The following is a 23,297-nucleotide window of genomic DNA, read 5'->3' as shown; positions in this document are numbered from 1 at the left end:
CTATTCTTGTTATGAGTGCAGTAGCTTCTGTGAATTTGACCATTTCTCAGAGTCAGAAGTTCACCTAACCTTATGATCTGTGACGCTCATGCTCACACACGTACATGAAGTGAAGAAAGATATTATGAGGCTATTCTGAATGCACCTCACTGTGTATGAGTCACTCTGACATTTCCTATGGTGTTTGTTTACTCTATGCTATAATTATTACAACACACACTATTGATCCATTTATGGGATCTAAACTCAGAATAAACTAGCGGTATGCCTTCCACATGTATTTTAGCAATTATCTGCTTCCGTGCTTTCCCTCAAAATTGGCATTTCTGAGAAATCACATCCTTTCATTCATTATTGTAATATATATTTCATCAGCTTTGGCTATAGCCAGTCACCAACTCATCAGTCTGGGTGGAAAAGTATGCAGACTATTGCAAAATCCCTGACTGACCTGTTCAAGGGAGAGAACGCATGGCATTTAATAAAAACAGCACATGTATTCCTACCATCCAATTTAAGTGCACACAAGAAGTCACGGTCTTCTCTGGAGGATATAAGTCATTAGAATGTGAAGGAAATGACTCCAGCTCACCCTGAATGTGTGTAGGATATTCTATAAGGACAAGAAAGAAAAACTACAAGGGTAACTATTGAAAAGATTTTAGGAAGAGGGAAGTGAAAATATGAAGTCACTGAATATGGAAACTATGGAGTTCTGGCAAAGTGGCAAGTGGTGTTCAACATCTTAGAGATCAGAAGGGTAAAGGCAGGGGGTAGGGAGAGGGGACGATGGCAGGTCAGCCTTAAGCATTCAGCTTGTGCATGAAGCTGTGGAAAGTTGGCACCACTGTCCAGCAGGAAGTCACCAGGGGCTACATGTCATGGAATGTGATCACCCATTTTATAATATAGAAGGTGCCTGGCTGTATATGAACTAATTCTGTACTTGCTGGGAAAGTGGTGAGGAAAGGAAATAGAACCATGGAATTGGAGACACGAGGTGTGGAGAGAATGAGGCATTTGAGAAGTAGAAGAAACATCAGCCCCATTTCATTATTGGTGATAACATTGCTATGAGGATGGATTACACGAAGCTGTTTACATATAATGATCATGGCTCAACCTTTTTAAGATGATGGATACTGTATTTCATACTATATTGGTGAAAGATTTAGAATCACTTCCTATCAGTTAATCAAGAAAAATGTTGTATAGCCAAGATTCAAAACCTGGGTTTATCTGATTTCAAAAATTTTACATTCAGCATCTTTTACTGCATTAAAGAAAAGTTGCAAACATGTGCTGTACTCAATTTATTTCTTTCTTAGAGATATTCTTTTATTCCCTGTGATCATTTCACTCTTGGGGTGTTCAATCTCCGTGATGTTTTGGCTTTGTGAATAGATACACTTTTCTTTTTTTTGATAAATTGTTTTGCTCTTTTATTAGTTTTTCTCAGCATCAAGGTGATATATGCTGGTCAGAATGCAACCAGAACCCAGGTAGGCTTCATTCAAAACAGTCTCTCAGGGAAGACCTGAGATTATACTTCTTCTTGAATCCACTTCATCTTCCTCTCTGTCTGCCTTTAGAACAGATATTATTTTCTTTAAACACAAGATAAAAATGACAAAATCAAAATTAAACTTCTTATTTACTTGTCCCTGTAGAATTTGCTGGATTCAATTCCATGTTTCCATTTCTAAATATTTTCAGAATGTGTATCTGATGTTGTGTGTTCTCATAGTCTTCACTCCACACCTACTCCTGGTGAGAAGAGGATGGCATTAGCCAGGCCAGGAACCTGGGAGTGCTATGTCTGTGTGTGTGTGTGCGTGTGTGTGTGCATTTCTTTGGATGGGGCATTCCACAACATACGGGCATCTAAGCTCATAAATTCTAATAGATGTAACATATAATACAGAGTACAAAGGCAAACCTGTATGTGGAAATAAGAATGACACAATTAAATTCCCTGGGATATAACTGCAACCAAATTAATAAAGTGTAAGATTTACAACATGTGGAGAACGAAATCTCTGTTTTGAAGTTGCAGCTGTGAGACTACCTTGTTTTTCAATGTTCTGTGACATCATCTCTCATCTCTGTATCTCTTATCATTTCCCTACATAACTGGCTGCCTTGTTGACCTTGAACATCCTAAACACTGCCTTTCCTTAGGTCTTTTGCTCTGGACATGCCCTGTGAAGAGCATAAGCTCTCCCAGATATCCTGCTGGGTCATGCTTTCTCTTCTAAGAGGTTTCTGCTCAGATATCACCTCGTGTTGTGGTTTTGCCTGAACATATTAAGATAAATAGCCTGATATGGTCACTCTTTCTCTTCCCCTTTTACCTAATCTCTTTTATTTGAAGCACTTGTAATCATTAGGAATGTTATGATTATGTGTTTATTAGATTATATTTTCTCCATGAACAAATTGCACATAATTTTACTTTCACACTGTATACCCTTTGCTAGAGAGTGGCTGATGCAGACTAAGAACACACTATGCATTCCTACAATGAAGGAAAGAATTTCTCTTGGATACCTTAGGGTACATAAGCATTTAGGGAGTTATCAGAAAGTGTGACAGGGATTCCCAATCAGAGATTGCTCAAAGGATATCATGAAAGGAGATGATATTCATAAACAAAACCTAGGAATTAATTTTTTGCCTGCCAAATGTAAATCATGAATAGACTGGAAACCACTGGTTGCTTGAAAATTGGTCATTTTGTTTCTCTGTATCTAGAGAGTCACACAATTGTAACCAGGAAATGAAGCACGAATTCTAGAATTTCACCCTTGTGGATTTTCAGAGGAACCAGAATTGCAGAGGTTGCTCTTTGGGCTCTTCCTGCCCATGTACCTGGTCACTGTCATTGGGAACCTGCTCATTGTCCTGGCCACCATCACCAACTCCCACCTCCACACTCCCATGTACCTCTACCTCTCCAACCTGTCCTTTGCTGACACGTGATTATCCTCCACCACCATCCCGAAGATGCTGGTGAACATTTAGACACTTAGAAAAGTAATTTCTTATGCAGGCTAACTCATCTCAGATGTATTTTTTCTACCCTATGAAGGGTTGAATGACTTCCTCCTGGCCATGATGGTCTATGATCACTTGTGACCATTATCACCCCCTACACTACACTGTCATCATGAACCCCCAGCTATGTGTCCTGCTGCTTCTGGGGTCCTGTATGCTTTTTGCAAAGCTTACTGGTGATGGAAAGGCCATGGTGGCTCAGTACAGAGTTCTTGTCTGCCATGCCAAAGATGTGGGTTCAATTCCCAGTGCCAGCCTATGCAAAAAAAAAAAAAAAAAAGAATAAAGTTTGGACTGCCTGTCAGTTCACAAGTACTGTTGGTTCTGCTGGTCCAATGACATAACTTGACAACCTCTGACATGGAGAAAACTTTTTCCAGGTAGTCATGGTAACTACATTTGGTTAGCAAGGAGATGCAACTTTTGTGAAAATGAATGAATCCATGAAATCCTTATGTTCCAATTAAGGATATTGCTACCTTTTGGAAAAAGGCCTATTTGTAATTAATTGTGCTTTCCTTTTCCCTTGATTCTGGGAAAACTCAGTAGCCACATAAAAACAATAAACCAAACAAGAGTTGGAAATTATTCCTTGTGGTATTTGCTGAGGAGCAAGGCCTTAGCCCTTCCTCTTTTGTCTCTCCCTCTCCAGGTACCTGGACACCTTCAAGAGGAACCTGAACATCATAGCCATCATCTCAGATTCCCACCTCCACATGTCCATGTACTTCTTCCTCTCCAACCTATCTGTCCCTGACATGTTTCATTCCGAACTTCATCCTGAAAATGATGCTGTTCATCCAATGCAGATGAAAGTTCAAATCTATGTAGGCTTCCTCACACAGATATCCATTTTCCTTGGATTCAGATCCCTGGAAAGTGATGACCTGTAACACTTTATGGCCATCAGTAACCCCTCAGCACTACGTCACTCCATACCTTACCTGCTGGGAACAATGTAGTGTGTAGAGGCCATGATCTCTGCTCAATCCACACATTCAGGAAGGACAAATTTTGCTCATAAAATGAACTTAATACCTCAAATGCACCTCTTCTTCCAATTCCTACTTCTTTGTATATTTGCATTTCAAATGCCTCATTTTCCAGTAGGATGCAACATCCACAGCTACCATTACTACACCGGAAACCTTAATGTCTATGTTGGGTTGCAGGTTGATCAAACAACAAACAAGATAGATATGAGGACTTTATGATGTCAACAGTGAGGCACGGTGCCTGGAACTCTGGTAACCAATAAGGCAGATATGAGGTCTCTGGTCTCTATGAAGTACTGGAAAGGAAAAGGATATTTCTTCTCAGCCTAGGAATGGTGAGCTGTAGATGAGGAGTGAGTAGATAATATTTACCTCTGGGAGAGCTTGATTATTCTAGAGTAACATTTCCACAGCTTCTTATTAAACTTTCACTTTCTCACTTTTTCTTATTTAACTCCCACTTTCTCCTCCAAGAAGTTCATTCAGTTGTTCAGGTCAGAGTTGTTGGGAAAAAAATCCTTCAAGGCTTAGACTTTGAAATATCTCAATAAAACTTAATTGAAATGAAATGTATCCCTGTAGTGGACATATTGAATAGATGACACCAGTCCTCTACCTTTAAATGTATCCATTTCTTTTGTAATATGACTTAAAAGCTCCATCCATCAATAGATGGAGTCATTTTCTCATACCATCAATCAGGATGATACTGAGCATGCTTTATTTGCTTTGGACAGTAGAGTGCAGTTGAATTGACAGTGTACACCAGGAGGCTTTGGTATGCTGATGCTGCTGTCTCCTGGATTCCTGTCTCAGCCACATGATCACATCAAGTCAGCTGGAGGATGAGAAGATGTTTGTAGGAGAAGCTTATTGTCCAACCCACAGCCAGTCATGCCACCATGAGTGAGAGAATTTAAGGATGAAGATCAAAGCAGCTCTAGCTAGCTCATTCTTGACCACAGACTCATAAGAAGTTAGAAGAGAACAAAAGAACTCTTTATCACAGACCCTAATATAATAATAAAATTAGAGTACCTTTCTCAGTGAGTGGCATTTAATTTAATTATCTGGAAGCTTAACAAAAGAAGGTCAGAAGAGGACTCAACAGCTCCAACCCAGGTGTTTGGAGATGCCAAGAGGAAACCATTTGAATTTGTGTTTGCAAATACCAAGCATTTTAAACAGTTGTTTTCAATGCATAAAGGAAGGATTCTGGGCAAATATGAAAGAGCTTGATAGAGAAAGTGTATATTGCTTTGAAGAGGGTATAGGTAGAAATATGGACTTTAAAGACACTTTTATGTCAGATTGGAAGTAGGACAACCCTTGTTTTGAGGTCGCAGAGAATTTGTCAAAATTCAACCCTGGTTCTGGGTGGAAGGGAGGATTTAAATGTGATGATCTGAGATACTTGGCTAAGGAAATGTCCAAGCTAAAGGTGGGGCTGGTTTTTCCTTGTGGCTTATAATGAAATGAGGCAAGAAAGTGATAGGCTTAGGACTGATCTTGGAATGCAAAGAAACCAGAAATTGATGATCTGGAAAACTCTGGGATTTCAGAAAGTGAGTCCCCAGAGATCAGTGATCCATGTGAGGATTTAAGCAAACATGGAACCAGTCTGCTATTACATGACAAGCCAGGATTGGAGATGGAGTTATCCAGAAAGGATTTGTAGAAGTTCCTGTTGTCTGATGGTTTTGACCCCTGTACGCCACATGCCAAGTCAACAAATTATTTTCAAGAACTGTTTAGATGAAACCACTGCCAGTCTGGACTGGAAGTGACAGAAAATGGACAGATAAAAGGATGAATAACATCAGAGACCTAACATGGAAGCTAAGGTCTAAGGCCAAGAAACATCAGACTAGGAGAGTGGATCCATCTGTGCACTTGGAGGGTGAGTTTTCCCTGGAGACAGAGGGTGAATCTTCCGGTTCAATGTTCAGAAAGAGTTCTTGTGCCCCAAACCTCAATGAGTACCAAAGGGGTACTCACAGCCTCTTGAGAATAGGCTAGGTCACCTGTGATCTGAGTCAGCATCTCCTCCTCAGTTTCTGTGCCCCTGCAGTTCCTTTATGTCCTGCGGCCCCTGCCTAGAGCCCACCATTTCCACTTTATATTCACCTTTCCATTTTATTCAATTTTTTTTAATGACAAGGGCTATGGAAAATAATTTTTTTTAATTTGGCATTTTTTTTAATGAAGAGAAGTTTCTTAGACCCAGATAACAATACAACAAATATTGTATGATTTAATACAATGAACTATGAAACACTAAGAATATCCATATTCATAGAGTCAAGAATCACGTTCCAGGTTGCCAAGGATGGTGGAAGGCAGTGTGGGATTATTGCCTAATAGCGTTTCTTTTGGGTGTGATAAAAAAAGTTTTAATAATGAATGATGTTGATGGTAGCAAAACATAGTAAATGTAATGAATGTCACTGATTCCCACAAAGCAGAGAAATGTAGTGTTATGAATACATGAATACATGCATCCTTGACATTTCATAAATTTGAAATCATCATCCACTGACGCAGGAGGGAGAAAGGCCAGATTCACTCAGAGGTAGTAGAGGATAGATGCAAAAGACACTTGGGGTAGGTAAAAAAAAAATTAGATATTTCCATGATCTCTGGCACTTTAAATGATCACAGCACATGAACAGATATACAAAATACCTGGGCTATTGCCGTTTCATTAGTGAAAAGGAAGTGATGCTTAAAAGTGTTCCTTAGAGGGAAATAATGCAATAAAGGTTGAGAAACCAAGAAATATTGAAGGAAATGACCTGTTGGTGAGTTGTCATTTCCAGAAGAGTAAGGAAAGCAAAGAGAGGAGCCACTCATTCACTAAGCATCCTCCATGATTTAAGTCTCCAGCTGTGGCTGGGATTCTGCACTCACCATCTGTCATTCTCTATTTTCTCCAGTTCTTTGTTTTTCTCGTTCACAAATTTAATGCCCAGGATTCTCTTCCTCACCAGCTAGAACTTCCCCTCTCACCAGCGTTTGTCATAGTTTCCCACAAAAACCAGCTTCTCCTCTCTCTTCTGTCATGTTCACAAAATCACTAAAGGACATGCATCTGTATTTTAAAGCAGCATGATTGGAGATAGTGCCCAAATGGACAGGCACCAAATTCCCATCAACAATAAAATAGACACATAAAGTGATATGAAACACGAATAAACATGGTTGGTCTGCAAACACAAAAGACACTATGATGAACTCAGTGAAATAAGCCATGCAAAAAATGAAATATTATGTATGGTTCATTTGTATAAAGAACACAAACGATCAAAACTAATCTATACTGATAGAGTCACAATAGTGGTTTTTCAAAGGTGAGGGAAGGTATCTAGAAAACGTCAGGGGTGGGTAGCTACTGTAGGGAGTAGAATGTTCATATGTTTCAGTATAATTTGATTCTCACTTTTTCCACAAATGCATTTTTTCAGCTCCTGATGGAGAAAGTGGAAGTCTTGGACCTTAAAAGCTGGCAATAAAACTTTATTGAATTGAAATTAATATGTAAAATTAAAATGCAAAAAGGTAGACCTTTTAACAGAGATGACCCAAATTTTTTGCCTGTTGGGGAAAGAGTGACATCTCCTCAAAAGATATGTTAAACTAAGTAGTAAAGTTTGTAGTATATCCCGTTCCACCCATTAAATAAAAATTGTCTTTTTCATGTGAATATCCAAGGAGAGTGTATGTCTTATGAAATTCTGTTGCAAGGAATTATCTCCCTCCATTAGACTGGGCATTGGCCATTGTTTTGGTTTAGGAAAGCTGACAAAATGCAATATACCAGAAATGAGTTGACTTTTTAATAGGGATGTGTTAACTTACAAGCTTAGAGTTGTCATGTCCTGGAAACTATTCAAATTAAATTATCAACAAGAAATAACTTCTTCCTAAAGAAAGAATGCTGGCAAAGGGGACCCCACTATCACATGGCAGGGCACATGGTGATATCTTCTAGACTTTCTCTCCTGAGTTAAGTTCCTTTCAGCTTCTGGCTTCTCCATCTGGGGCTTTTTTCTCAGCTTCTGCACCTTCTCCAGTGTGCTTGTTTGAGTTTTCATCTCTTAGCTTCTCTGTGAATTTTAGCTTCTTTTAATGGACTCCAATAAGAGGATTAAGACTGACCACTCCACAAGTGAAATAATCTAATCATGAAGTCCCACCCACAATAGGTCTAACACATAGGAATGGGGAAAAGAACTTGATCTTCCCTAGAGCACAAAAAAGCTGCCAACTACCACAATGCAGACACATGCTTAAACATACCTCCTCTTTAGTACCAAAAAGAAATGCCCTCACTTCACTGTTCATTATGCCAATGCTAATACCTCATTTTCCTATTCCTGTTTAACTACAAAACTCCTCAGACAGATATTCTATTCTTCCTTGAACCATTTTATCCCTGCCAATCTCTATTAAATGGGTTTCCATTCCATCTCTCAGTTATCCACAATGAACTTTGCTTTACTGACAATTCCTTTTTAACACAATCAATAAAAATATTCACTAATGAAGTAAGCAGGAAAAGAAGGGCAGAGATCTGTCAGCTCTTGGCTAGGCTGGATTGGCTCTCAGATGACCTCAAGTGAAAGTACTCAGCTTCCATTAACTCTGACCCTTTCCTGCAGGAAGTACTGGGACTCATCTAGATGGACTGTCTGAGAAGGTCTTTGTGTAGAAGTCTGGGTGTAGACAATGGAGAATAAAGCTCCATCCCCACACAGGACACCAGAAGAGACTCAGGCGTCTGTCCCTTAACCAGATTTAGGACTGCAAAATAAAAAAAGGCATGTGCTGTCCAGTCCAAGGTCACACACCATAAGGGATTGCAGCATAGGAGATAGTTACAGCTTCCCTATATCTGCTCATTAGGCACATTTCCCACTGTTACTCCAACCCCTGCGGGACACCATTCTCTTTTGTGCCTGTATTATTTCACACAATGTGATGTCTTCAACACTTATCTATGTAAGAGCATGTATCAGAGCCTCATTCCCCTGTTTTTCCAAGCCCATGTATTGAAGTGAAATTTATGTGACATAAAAGTAACCATCGTAAAGTGAACAATTCAGTGGCATTTAATTCATTCACAGTGTGGGGCAGCCACCCCTTCTATCTAGTTCCAAAACATTTTCATTATCCTAAAAGGAAATCCAGGAACCATTAGCAATCATTCCCCATTCTCCCCTCACCCAAGACCCTGGCAATTACCAATTGCATTATGTCTATATAGACTTAACCATTCTGGATATTTCACATAAATTAAGTCATATGACATCTAACTTTCTGTGTCTGGCTTCTTTCACTTAGCGTAATGTATCCACCATTGAAACACTATCAGCATTTCATCTCTAATGAGTAATTATGATGAGCATGTTTTCATGTGCTTATTGGCCATTTGCATGTTTCTTTGGAGAAATGCCTATTGAAGTCCTTTACCCATTTTTAAAATTGGGTTGCTGTGTTTTTCTGTTGAATTGTAGGAGTTCTTAATCTATTCTTGACATTAAACCCTTGTCAGTTATGTGGTGTATTAGCTAGGGTTCTCGAGAGAAACAGAATCAGCAGGAGATATCTGTAAACATAAAATTGATAAAAGTGTCTCACATAACCATGGGGATATAGAATAAAAGACCTGTAGGGCAGACCACAAGCCAGTAACTCTGATGAAGGTCCTCAATAGACTCTCGGGAGAGGTTGGATGACTGAAGCAGGAAGCCTGATCATCTCTTCTGAGTCCTCCTTCAAAGCCTTTCCATGGTTAGATTAAGCATCACTCATTGCAGAAAACACCACCACCAATGTGGTCATGATTTAAGTCCATCAAATGTTCTCATAGCAACAGACAGGCCAGCACTTGCTCAACCAGACAACCAGGCACCACCAACTGGCCAAAGTGACATGGAAACCTAACCATGACATATGGCTTTCAAATAATTTTTCCTATTATGTAGGTTGTCCTTTCACTGCTTTTTTATTAGAGAAATTGTAGGTTTACTGAAAAAGCATTCAGAAAATAATCCATCCACCCTGTTAGTAACACTTGGCATTAGTGTGATACATGGCTACAGTTGGTGAATTACAAAGGCACTTGGAATACAATCCATGGTTACATTAGGAGTTCATTCATGTGCTGTGCAATTCTTTACTTCTATTTTTAAAATTTTTATTCCAGTAATATATATCTAAAATTTCCCCCTTTAGCCACATTCAAATATATATTTAAAAGTTTCATAGTATGCCTTTTATGTTTATCCTCTGAATTATGGGATGTAGGCCAATTTTTGAAATGTTTCCCAGGGAACACATTCATAAAAAAGCATTCTGATGTTATGAGAATGAAATGAACTTGAAGATATCTCCCTTCTTTATCTGGTTCACTTTCCTTGCAGTCACATCTACTTTAATGAGTTTTTCTGATCATCCCAATATGTATTCCTGTATTTCAAGACCGTATAGCATCTGTGTTTGTAACTGCGATGTCTAATGCCAAACTTATTTAATTTATGCTCAGATAATATTTAAATCACATCTCTTGATTCTTTAACTTATTTTTTTTCTTATTTACCATAACACTTTTACATCTATATTATTATGCTCTGTAATATCAAATATATTCTAAATATTTTCCACAGATTTCCATTTGTCAGTTATTTTCTCTGTTCTTATCATGAAGGTCTCTATGTACGTGAGTCTGTCATTTATGCATTCAGTTTTATCCCTTTGTAATTTTTACATCTCAGTTTATTCTCAGAGGGTTCATCTTTACTTTCCTCTAGTAGTCCTCTGCTAGTTTTTAACATTCCTCCAACCTCAATTTATATTGCAGTTGGTATTGATATGAACTTTATTTTATTTGCTTTCAACAAGTGACAAAATTGTACAAGCACCATTTATTTTTAGTCCTTTCCTTTCCTCACTTATTTTGATGCCATTTTTGTAATATAACCACTTTTATTTCATAGGAATTATTCTTTATTATTCTGCAGACTTATATATCTATCTAGATTTAAGCCAACATTGCATGCATTGATGAGCATGTTTTATTACACACCTTAATAATGAATGGGAAAATATTCCATCTTTATTCCTCTTGCAAAATCATCATCACAAAATGGTCTTTGTGGAAAACATGTCTGCGTTACCTATACCTGGAATTTTTGTTAATAGCAGAACACTAAAGTGGAAATAGTAATGGACCTTAATCATCAGTCTCACAGCCACTGCCGGAAACGCAGAGGTTACTGGGCCCCGTAAACAAGTAACTATGTCCATTAGTTCCCATTTCAGATTTAAAGAATTACCACAAACTTACTGGCTAAAACAATACAAACTGGTTACCTTTCAGTCTTGTAAGACAAAAATCCAATATCGTCCTCATCTGGCCAAAGATCGTTGTGTCTGCAGAGCTATGTTCTTTTCTGGACACTCAAGGTGATAATCTAGTTTCTAGCTTTTTCAGCTTCTTTGAAGCTGTCTGGATTCCCTGACTAATGACCCTCTAGCACTTCAAAGCCAGCAGTGGACCACAGCACCTTCTCCCAAAGCATCACTGTGACACTCACTTTTTGTCTTCCTGTTACCCATTGTGGTCACAGCCTAATCATCTAGAATAGTCTTCCATCTGATGAGCAGCTGATTACAACATTAATGCCATCTGCACACTTAGGTCCTCTCTGCGTATTCCAAGGTGCGAGGATGGTTACATGGACATTGTTGGAAGCCCATTGTTTTGTGTATGTTACCAGAGGCCATAGTTTTAGCCAATGAGATGTAATCTGCAGTCTGTTATATGGGATGTTAGGAAAATATGTATGTTCTTAATTTGTAAAATGAAGGAGGAAAAGCAGAACTACATATGTAAATCTCAGAGAATAAGCCATACACAAAAGAATATACACTGCTTTATTCCATTTATATAAAGTCCAGAAACATGAGTATAACAACTGCTGCTATTATTCCGACTCTTGTTTTCCCTAGAAAAGGTAGGAACAAAGGTCCTCCTTGGCTGGCCATGTTCTGTTTTTTAGGTCTCGGTTCTGATTACAAAGGCTGTATTTGTTTTTTGAAAGTTCATTGAGCTTATGGTATGATACCTTTTCATAGAGATGATGTACTTCAAAAAGAGAGAATTTTGGAGACGACCCAACCAGCAAACCTCTTTGTACAGCATCCCTAAATCTTCTCTCAGTCTTTCCTACTGGATTGTGGACTCAGGGTATGGAGATGCAGAAGTCAGTCTGTGGCCATGAGCATGAAAAACAGATGTTGAGTAAACTAAAGGAAAATGGAAATTCTTAATATAAATGAGTTGCCATTGTAGCCCTGGACTCCCTAGTCCTAGACCTGTGACAAACATAAAATTATTTTAGCCTCTCTTTTTGTTTGTTTTTCTTCTTCTTACAGCTGGGTGTCAATCTAAAGAGCTATACAGTATTTTAGTTGGGTCATGCTGCCAGAAAGGCAATATAACAGAAATGGATTGGCTTTTAAAAGGGAATTTAGTAAATTACAAGTGTCCACTTATAAGGCCACAAAAATGTCCAAATTAAGGCATCCAAGAGAAAGTACCTAGACTCAAGAAAAGGCCGATGATGTTCAGGGTTTCTCTGGCAGTTGAGAAGGCACATGGAAATGTCTTCTGGCCCTTTGGCTCCTGGTTTCAAAACAGCTTCCATGGGGCCATTTTCTTTCTGTACCTCCAAAGGTTTCTGTGTCAGCTCTGTCTGTGTGCGCTCTGAAACTTTTTCCAAATTGGTTCCTTTTTAAAAGATTCCAGTAAACAATGACACCTTAAATGAGTGCAGACACCTCCATGGAAGCCACCTAATCAGAAAGTCCCACCCACAGTTGGGTGGAGAATTTCTCCATGGAAACAAGTTAATTAAAAAAGATCCAACCCAAAATAATGAATCAGGATTAAAGAACATTGTTCTTCTGGGGTACACAAATGCAGCCCCTAATTATAGAGCTACATGTGATCAAAATGGTTTGATTCCACATTATAGTTTAATGACCATACCAATAATGTTGCATTTTATCCCAGAAAACTACTGAATGCTAAGAAATGCCATGATAAATTAGAAGACATCCAGAGCACGGATGCAAAAATAAGCAAAAATTTAAAATACCTGCCATATTGAAGCCAGAAATTGAAAGTAGACATGCTTTAAGACCTATTTGATGGTTCCTTGTAGGGGAGAGTCACCTTGCCTGCAAAACAACATATAAATGAAAATATTCTGTAATACAAAATGTGACAAGGGTCCATTTCCATTGAAAGCATTATCTCTATACTGATAAATCTCTTCCATGTGATCGATAATGAGGTGGGAATAGTCTTGCCTGTAGAACATCAGTGCAAACACTTACATATTTATTCACAGTGTATCCAGACACCTCCAGGAAAAGCTCGCCTCCACTACCCTGTGGTACATCACAATCCCACGTGGATCCATGGACAACAACAGTAAACCTTACCTGGGAGCCCATCAAAAAATAGACTCTAGGGCCCATCTCACTAAGAGCCAAGAGTAAATAATGCCAGAATTGATCAGAGGGAAGGGAGAATAGGAACAAAGAGAGGTTTGGGGAGTGGTCAAAAATTCTTAGACATCGCAATCATTTACACCCATGTTAAGGAGAAGAGTAATTGATCTGTGTCAGAATATTAACCTGTCCCAGGGGAAGAAGCTCTTTTGAGTCACCTCTGCAGGACCTCTTTCATTGCTCGTATGTGGCCTTTCTGTCTCTTCGCCCAACTCTGGGAGTGAAACCATTTCCCTCCTTGCTATGTGGGGCATGACATCCAGGGTTGAAAGTCTCCCTGAGGACATAGGAGATGAGCTCCAGGGATGAGTTTGGTCCTGGTACTGTGTCATCAACTATGCCACCCTCCCCAAAACAGGGAAAAGAAGTGCAACAATAAATAATCATTGTCTGAGAGAGTTCATATAGAGTTGAGAGGCTACTCTGGAGGTCACTCTTACTCAAGTTTCCCTAAGATACTGATACTATCATAACTTTCTAAACCCTAAACAAAACAATTCCTGCCAATCCTGCAGAATACTTAAGGCATTATACAAGATTCTACAAAGATTACATGCACTAGGGTAACTTTCTACAAACCTAAATCTCTAGATGAGACCCTGGACCAGATAAGTCCTGAAATGTGGAGGGGCCAGCCCCTACAGAACATCATCTAGTTTGATCCGCCTATCCCATATTATCAACAGCTCTTTCCAACATGAAAACTTTAGAATGGGCATAATTCAAACACCCTTAAACAGTGAGAAAGAAAGATCAGAGGTGATGATGGAGTTATGTAGAGAAAGTCAGGTTTAACAAATGAGTATGACTGCTGAATAAGTATATTGGTATCTCTTTAGTCTCCAGTACCTTAGGGCACCTAGAAATAAACATGTAAAATGGCAGAATTGTAACACCCACCAAACTCTGAGATCTGATCTACAACTACTTGTTGCAGTGTACTTGAAAATTTATTGCTTTTTGGTGTATATGTTATATTTCACAATGAAAAAAATGTTTAAAAAATGCTCTTTGAGGGATAATAATGGAAGATAGGTTGAGAAACACTGGTCTTAAAGTATGGACAGAGAGAAGATTGTAGTGACAGGTAAGTCCCACTGACAGAAGAATGCAAAGACAGGAAGAGCCTATTCTTAAAAATCTTATTCTTTCTCCAGCTCTGGGTGGGAGTTCCTTCCTTTGCCTTAAATCTACATATTAATAGAAATGAATCAACCCCCAACCTTATTTACATCCAGATCTAGTTGGTTCTTATTTTAGGACCACCTATCCTTGTAATCTTCCCCAGAGTTTGATCTAGAGATGCCATTTTCAAATGTTGCCAAGACCTTAGTAAACTGATATGTTAAAAGTTAAAAAAACAAACAAAACATTCATGCCATCACCATATCACAACACTTAATATGCTTAACCTAGCTGAGCTTAGCAGTCTACTCTTTGTACTTAGTTCCCAAAAGAACATTGGCAAGACCTTCTCATTTCTGCTTACAGGAATAAAATAGTAGAAGAGCATCAAGAACACCCTGTGACCCTGTGAATCAGTGACTTCCTCCTCAATAGACAAAAGTTTGACAGTCCTGACTATCAGCTAAGAAAAGAGCCGTGAAGACCCTGCATGTAAAAGCTGGCACATCAATATCTAAATTTAATCATTGATGCTGGAACAACAAGATGTTCTTGAGATAACACAGGATTAAGAAATTACTGGACAGTTCCTCACGAAGATTCAGTGTCATTGCTGACCTGATAAGAATGTATTATGTGGACATTACTTAGTTTTTCACCCCCATCCACCTTTTCTTTACCTATAAAACCCTAACCCTAATGAACTGGTTTGGGGACAATTTCATATGGTTCCTTGCAAGTACACTTGCAATAAATCACTTTCACACTGAGAGACATGCTTTTCTTATGTAGCAGTAGGTCAGGTGGGCCCTTCTATTGGATGTCTGGTCACTGTTTAAGGAGCGGTCACTCTGGTCTATTAGCAAGTTGAAAGAATGAACAAGGAACTGCTGGTAAATGTTCATCTTTAATCATTCCCTCACTCTGCTCTGACGCTTCCAGAGCAGTAGTCCCTTATATACTAAATTACACAAAGTGGCATTTTTTCAACAAGTGACTTCCCTTGTGGGGTACATGATAGAATATACATGTATATTACATCATTGGGTACACAAGCTGTGTTGTATCATTTCCCCCCAGAACTTATGAAGGCCATCTTGGCAGGCTGTTTACAATGAGTAATGTTTTTGGGCCCCACACCCCATCTCTTAAATGGCTTGCACCCTAGGGGATGCTGTATACCACAGGGCTGCTCCATAGGTCACAACAGCAATAAAATGAAATCCAGACAGACTTGCTAAGGTTACTATTACCAACACCAAGTCCCAGTCACAAAGTTCCACCAGGACCATAAGGATCCTGTGAGAGGGAGCAAATGGCTTGTGCTTCTTCATTCATTTCACAGCAAGCCACCTTCAACAGAATCCTGATTGTCAGGAACATACACACAACATTCTACCTGTGACACTGCACAGTTTTCCCTTGAGCAGCTGTCAGGAGATCTAATACCGTTCTATTTTGCAGAGCAACACTTCTCATCTGGGAAATTGCATCCTCCCCCACATATGGGCAGCCATCCCACCACGTTTTGGGAACTGAAGACCTTAAGGTCTTATTAAAAAAGACTCAGGAGTCCACACTGTGACCCACTGGGGGTCTCTGATGCTGCTCAATGCCTCATGGTGCTTCTCTTTTAAATCTATATGTTCAGCCATAAGCCATCCCCAAACATTTTGGATGGCATATGCAAAAAGGTGGTGGGAGGGGTGGAATTGTCCATATCCCAGATGTGCAAAGTGTCTACTGCTCACTGTACTTCTTTCCAAGCTAGAGAACTGTGATTATTTCATTCTAGCCATGTTTTTTTTTGTTCAGTGTCTCATGTTGTCTTCCATGGGAGCCCTTCAGCTGCATCTTCTGGAAACTCAGTATACACCCAGCAATAAGAGACATTGTGGACCTTTGTGTCAATGTGTTCCCATTCCACCAGGCTGTGAGCTGAGATCAGCCTGGTCAAAGAGAAAATTAAGCTTTAAGAATGATAAGATGCAAATTTCATCCCTCAGGCCTAAAACAGACCACCTGCTCATCCTGTGAAAGGATAATGGTAGTCAGAGGTCTCTGCCCCAGGCAGGAGTACCAAACCAGGTCATGCTACCACAATCAGGATGCAAGACCTAAGTTCCTCAAGTAACAAACCTTCCCCATCAACAAGAAGGAACACAAGTACAGGAGCTGGCCACTCTTCAACCCAAGTTTGCACCTGCGAACTTAAGGTGACATCGGTATCCCAGGACAAAAGATAGACCACCTAGGAAGGGACTTCTGTTAGTATTTCCCACAGCCATGTCCATTCATCCTTTGTCCCTTGTGGTAAAGCATGTGGGGGCTAGTATTAGTAACCCTCCTTCCCACACACTGTGTCTTTCCAACACATCACTTCCTTCAATTGTATGTGCAAGGTCAAGGCTCATCCCCTTATTACCATGCCTAAAAGTGAGTAGCTTGTGCACCAAAGCTGTTCATTTAATAAGTAAATAGCAGTAGCCAATCAGGGTAGCCCACCCCTAAAACCCATAGCTTCTCAGTTAGAAGGCCATTGTACCTTTTAATCATTTCTGAAGCTTGCGGTCTATATGAGACATGCTGTGACCACTGTATATCTAGACCTTTGGCCCAATCCTGGTCAGACCTATGGTCCAATCCTGGACTGCAACCCCAATGCCATCCAATGGGGGTGAAGGGTTGCTTTTATCACTAGCGATTTCTGCTGGTCTTCCATTCCAGGTGTATAATGGGCTCAATTGCTGGCAGTGCAGCATAGACAGTAGTTACTTGTTGTTCAATGCGGGAGCATCTCAGCTCTACTCCCTTCCATAACAAGGACAAATATCTTATGGGGACATCACATTTATAATAATATTACCAGAGTCTCCAATCAAAGCCTTTGTCATGGGCTCTCATATTCAGGAGGAACGGAACTGCCTTATCCACCACCTCTAGTGCTTGTGCCTGCATAATGCCTTTTTTTGCTATCACAAAAGTATGTTCCTGGTCATCCCCCCCAGTCCCAGGAGACACCTTTCTTGACCAGGGTCACATCCAGATGGAAAGGAATTACCTCACCCACTATTTGTAATGCTTGGGCTTGTGCTACAGCCCTTTTTGCTATGAAAAATGCAGCTCTTGATCTCTGCCCCAATTCCATGGGGCACCCTTTTAAATTAAGGCATACAAAGGATGTAAGACCTGAGCCAAATGGGAGATAAAGATTCTCCAGTACCACAAAAGGCCTACAAAAGCTTGCAACTGCTTTACCATGTTTGGTCTCAAATATGCTTGGACCTTATCTATCAAGGCTTCCAGAATCACGTTGGCTTTACCCAAACAGACAACTTCCAAGAACTTAACAGACTATCCAGGCCCTTGACCCTTGGCCCTGTTGATTGCCCAACCCAGGTACCTAGTGCATTGCACAGGATCTCCATGGCTTCCTCTAGATCTGTAAGAGAATCAGAGGTTAGTATAACATCATTTATATAATGATATAAAGACTCTACATCCTTACATTGCAGGTGACCATGATCTGACCCACCCAGTCATGGCACACAGTAGGTCTATGTATATACTCTTGTGACAGCACCACAAATGTCCATTGGCACCCTTCCCAGGTGAGTGCAAACTGGTCCTGGTGCTCTGGAGCCAGGTCAATGGAGAAAACACTTTTGCCAAGCCCACCACATAGTGGTACTGTCCCAAGGAAAGAGTCAGTTAATCCATCACATCAGTCATCAAAGATATGGCAGCAGGCAGGGGAGAAGTGACTTTATTGAGCTCATAGTAATCAAAAGCCATTCTCCTTGTGCTGTGTGGCTCTCAGAGAGGCCAAACCGGGGAATTGTAAGGACAATTGAACGTCATCAGAATCCCAGCCTTTCCCAATTGTAGGATCTCTTGCCCAATTTCCTCATGTCCTCCAGGCAACCGCTATTGCTTCACCTTAACAGTTCTTTAGGACTCAGGCAGACACACCAGGGAATGTGAGGATAAACTCTAAACACAGGATTTATTAATTGCACCCATAACAGAAATTCTCCTTGTGTGGTTTTTAAAGACAGTCCTTGCAAAATATCCATGCCTAACACATACTCTGGAATAGCAGCGATGTATACTGTGTAGACTCGGGACAGAAAACAACCAATGCTGGGCACTACCATGGCTTGTCTCACATAGACCGTGCACCCTCTACGTCTGTCAGAGTTAGTCAGAAAACCATTAAACCGGTCTGGGTTTCCATACATCATCGTGCATTCTGCCCCCATGTCCACCACGGCCAAGACATGCTGTACACTGAGAAGGGACAAGTATATTGAAAGTCCCACCACCCAGGCCTCCAGGCCATCACATCAGTTAGTCAAGTCCAGTCATCCCCACTGCATGAGCGGAAAATGTCGCATAAGCACCAGGGCCTGAACTCGGCCTCCTTTTCCCCTTTAGCTTAGTGAATCACGGCACCCAGTCAACTTTTTTTATAAAACCAGTAAAACTTCATTGGGTTGTTGATTAATTGTCTTTGGATTCACCCCTGCAGCTATTAAATTATGCACATTTGCTACCATGATACTGTGGTGGGGCTGCCAGCTTTGCCAGCCACTCTCCACTTGCAGGGCAGCTTTTATTCAGATGGCAGCGCAGGCCTTGCTTTTCCAGGCACATTCCTTCTCTCATTTGCACACTTTCACATTTTCTAACTGTGCCAATTTTCTTTCTGAGAGTTCCAGCCTGCCAACACCATCATCTCACAGGTGCAACAACCATGCCGGGAGTGTCTCACCAGGTTTTGCCCTACCTGTTTTGTGAAATCTCAGAGTCCCTCCAGAGTGTGTGATGTGTATCTCATTTGTTAGTGGACCTGTGGGGTGCCCACTGGTCCACCCCCTGGAGCCAAGGACTGGTTGTGCTCGACCTGTTGTTTTACTCTGGGGCAGGCATGAATAAGCGGGGAGTACAATTGCATTTGATGGTGCCGACTCACTCCTGACTCCCTCCATTTCAGGTGGCCCTGGTGCTGCCACTTGCTATTCCAGGGCTCAGATCTGGGCTTTCAGTTCATCTTGCTTCTACTGAAGTCTCCAGACATGTGCTTTTGCTGCTCAATCCTCCTTATGTTGCTCCCACAATGTAGGAAAAAAAGACCCAACACTTTCCCTGCTATACTGCACTGGCAGACCTGGATGCCAGCTTTAAAATTCCTTAAAGCCTTGGCACTCCCCTGTGGGGTGGAATGCACATGATCCCAAGCATCTGGAGCAAACACTGCACCAAAACTGCCACCACGGGATACTACAAGTTTGTGGAGGTCTTCCTCCTGTCGGGTCCTACTTCCTCCAGGGTGGAGGGGCCACTCACCATATCCTGTATGGGGAATCCTGCCAATGATGCCAATTGTCAGATCCCAGTTTAAAGAGCGGTCACTCTGGTCTGGTAACTAGTTGAAAGAATGCACAAGGAGCCACTGGTAGATTGTCATCTTTAATATTCCCTCCACTCTGCTCTGATGCTTCCAGAGTAGTAGTTCTTTATATACTAAACTACACAGAAGTGGCATTTTTTTCAACAAGTGACTTCACGCATGGGATACATGATTAGATACATGTATATCACATCATTGGGTACACAAGCTAGACTGTATCATGTACCCCCAGAACATCTTAGCAGGCTGTGTATATAATGTTTCTGGGCCCCACATGGAAAAGACCATGCCTGCAGTATCAAAGGTTGAAGTCATTTCATTGTGTATTCTAAGCACAAAGTATCACAAAATCAATTTTGGATATACACTCAGTGAGTACATTCCTCTTCATCTGTGGACCTGTGGATCCTAGAAAGCATAGGATTTGGACTCTCTGCTTCCAAAATAAAAGGTGGGAGAGGGCTGGGATGGAAACTGCAATTCCAGAAGGAAGAAATTGGAAGGAAAATGGGGGACCTGTATCTGACACAACTCTGAAGTGCACCGGGTAATCTCCTCTTCGAGGTCTGTCTTCTGTGGATTGATACTTAGTCCTTTGGCCCTGCTGAAGTAGAAACTCCAGTCTTTTCCAGTGCTGTGACTCTTAAATCTGTCAGTTCTGTTTCACTTGAGAACTTTGAGTAAAACAGTTTCCCTTCATCATCAGCTAGGACCTCCTCTCACATCAGTGTTAATTTTGCCATCGAGAGGCAGCATACCCAAACTCTCCCATCATATACAGCAACCAGAGAAGATGTAAACGGTGATGTTGAAAGTAACATTATTGGGAATATCTCCTGTGCTGGACTGACATTGTTAGGTACCCCTGAAAAGCCATGTTTTCTCTCTTAATCCAATCTTGTGGATAAATGTTGTTTAGAGTGGAAACTTTCACTTGATTCCACGGAGATATGACATAGCCAGTTGTGGGTGTGAACTCTTGATTAGATAGAGATATGACTCCATTAGTTGAAGATGGGTCTTGATTGGTTTACAGGAGCCATTTAAAAAGGTAGTATCTGGAGGAAGCCTTAATGCTTGGAGAACAGTTGTTTCCTAGCCAACAGAGATGCAGACATCTGGAGATGCTTTGAGTGCCAACAGAGAGAGCAGATGCCTAGACATGGACATTTGGAGATGCAGAGCTCAGTAGATGTTGCCATGTGCCTCACCATAAGAAGCCAAGCAAACCAAAACCCAGAGTTGTGTCTTGGAGGAGCTAACTGAAGGCCTACAGACATCTTCTTAGAGAGGAAATCAGTGGCATCAGAAGTTGGAAGCAGTGGACCTGGAAGAAGGACCAGCAGACACCAGCCACATGCCTTTCCATGCAATAGACATCAGCCTTTCTTGAGTCAAGGTATCTATTTCTGGATGCCTTAGTTTGGACATTTTTATGACCTTTGAACTGTGAACTTTAACTTAATAAATTCCCTTTTTTTATGCCAGTCCACTACTGGTATATTGCATTCTGGCATCATTTAACAAGCTAAAAAACCCTTCATATGGAAACTAGCCAAGTGCTCATCAACAGTAAATTGGGTTACATCAAATTAAATATATTAACAAAAAGGATTACAATGTAGCACTGACCACAGTTGCCCTACAACAATATCCAAAAATATGGACAGAGTCAGAGTAGTAAGCCTTCATAAAATAATACTTAACATACATTAATTTCTATAAATTATACAAACCATCACAACGAAATTATAAATTAGAGTCAGGAGAATGGTTTTTGGAAAATAGAGAAAATGCCTTCAAAAGAGAAGGTAGGTGATCATTTCTAGGATTCTGGTTTTACAGTGGTATTTTGTAAAAACTCAAAAAGCAGTATATTAATATTGTTCTTTTATGTGTGAGTAGTATATATTTTTAGTTATACTTAATGCTAAGTGAGTTATATTTAATGCAAAATAGATGATATTGTAATTACATAGATTTTTCACTCACATACTCTTGAATATTTATGACCAAATGAAAAAAAAGAACACAGAATTTACTTACAAAATGGAAACACTCACATATATTATCAAATAAAACAGTGCAAGACATGCAGCCAATCCTATACCTAAGTCTATAAATTCCACTGCAAGGTTTCTTATTTCACTGAGTAGATGTTTAACATTAAACACAATTCTTTTCTATGGTAATGCAGTGCATGATTTAAACTTTGTTTCATCAGATTTAAAGCCATTTCTGAATCAAAGGCAGCTTCTTCTTTTATGAACTGATCAAAAAATTAGTTTCTGTCTCAGAGGCTTTGACCAATTTATTCACAAAGACCTCCTCTGCCTTGTTGATGACTTCATCCTGAAGGATCTTTTCAGAGCCCCCTTCACCTCTTTATTTCTCCGGCTGTAGATGAAGGGATTCAGCATTGGCGTGACCACCGTGTACATCATGGAGGCTGTGGCACTTGGATGTGCATCTGGGAATGTTGCAGAACAAATATACACTCCTAGGACTGTGCAATAAAATAAGAAGACCAATGAGAGGTGAGATGCACAGATGGAAAATGCTTTATACATCCCCTGGATGGATGAGATCACATGCACAGAGGAAAAAAATCTTAGAATAAGAGTAAATTATACCAGTGAATGGACCAAAACCCAGGATTCCAGTTGCAAAATACATCACCACTTTATTGATGGAGGTGTCAGACAGGAAAGTTGGACCATCTGATCAAGGTCACAGAAAAAGTGAACGATTTCCAAATGTGTACAGTAAGACAGGCATAACACCAGTAAGCTTTGGAACAAGGAATTCAAAGTATTCACAACCCAGGACCCCAGAACTAGAGGACACAGAGCCAGGGGTTCATGATGACCGTGTAGTGCAGGGGGTGACAGATGGCCATGAAGCAGTCATAGACTATCACCACCAGGATGAAGTCATCCAACCCTTCAAAAAGTATGAAGGACATCTGGGTGTGGCAGCCTGCATAGGCTATGACTTTGCTGTTTGTCCGGATGTTCACCAGCATCTTTGGGACATTGGTGGAGGACACACAGATGTCAATGCAGGACAGGTTGGAGAGGAAGAAGTACATGAGCATGTGGAGGTGCGAGTCAGTGATGGTGACC

The 23,297-nt window shown here is 40.4% G+C and overlaps 2 long non-coding RNA genes across 2 annotated transcripts; one reads left to right on the top strand and one right to left on the bottom strand.

Annotated features, from left to right (window-relative positions):
• Positions 1-1,432: 1,432 nt before the first annotated feature.
• LOC143649694 (uncharacterized) lies at positions 1,433-4,255 on the bottom strand. The gene is made up of 2 exons (XR_013159147.1): positions 4,002-4,255; positions 1,433-1,586 (listed from the first exon to the last, which is right to left on the bottom strand). It is a non-coding gene; the product is annotated as an uncharacterized LOC143649694 (long non-coding RNA).
• A 30-nt stretch (positions 4,256-4,285) lies between these two features.
• LOC143649693 (uncharacterized) lies at positions 4,286-5,102 on the top strand. The gene is made up of 2 exons (XR_013159146.1): positions 4,286-4,387; positions 4,790-5,102. It is a non-coding gene; the product is annotated as an uncharacterized LOC143649693 (long non-coding RNA).
• The last annotated feature ends 18,195 nt before the right edge of the window (positions 5,103-23,297 follow it).

This window comes from Tamandua tetradactyla, chromosome 11 (genome assembly GCF_023851605.1).
Source record: "Tamandua tetradactyla isolate mTamTet1 chromosome 11, mTamTet1.pri, whole genome shotgun sequence".
NCBI classification, from domain to species: Eukaryota; Metazoa; Chordata; class Mammalia; order Pilosa; family Myrmecophagidae; genus Tamandua; species Tamandua tetradactyla.
Note: the sequence above shows the minus strand (reverse complement) of the source record. Positions and strands in the feature narration are given on the sequence as shown.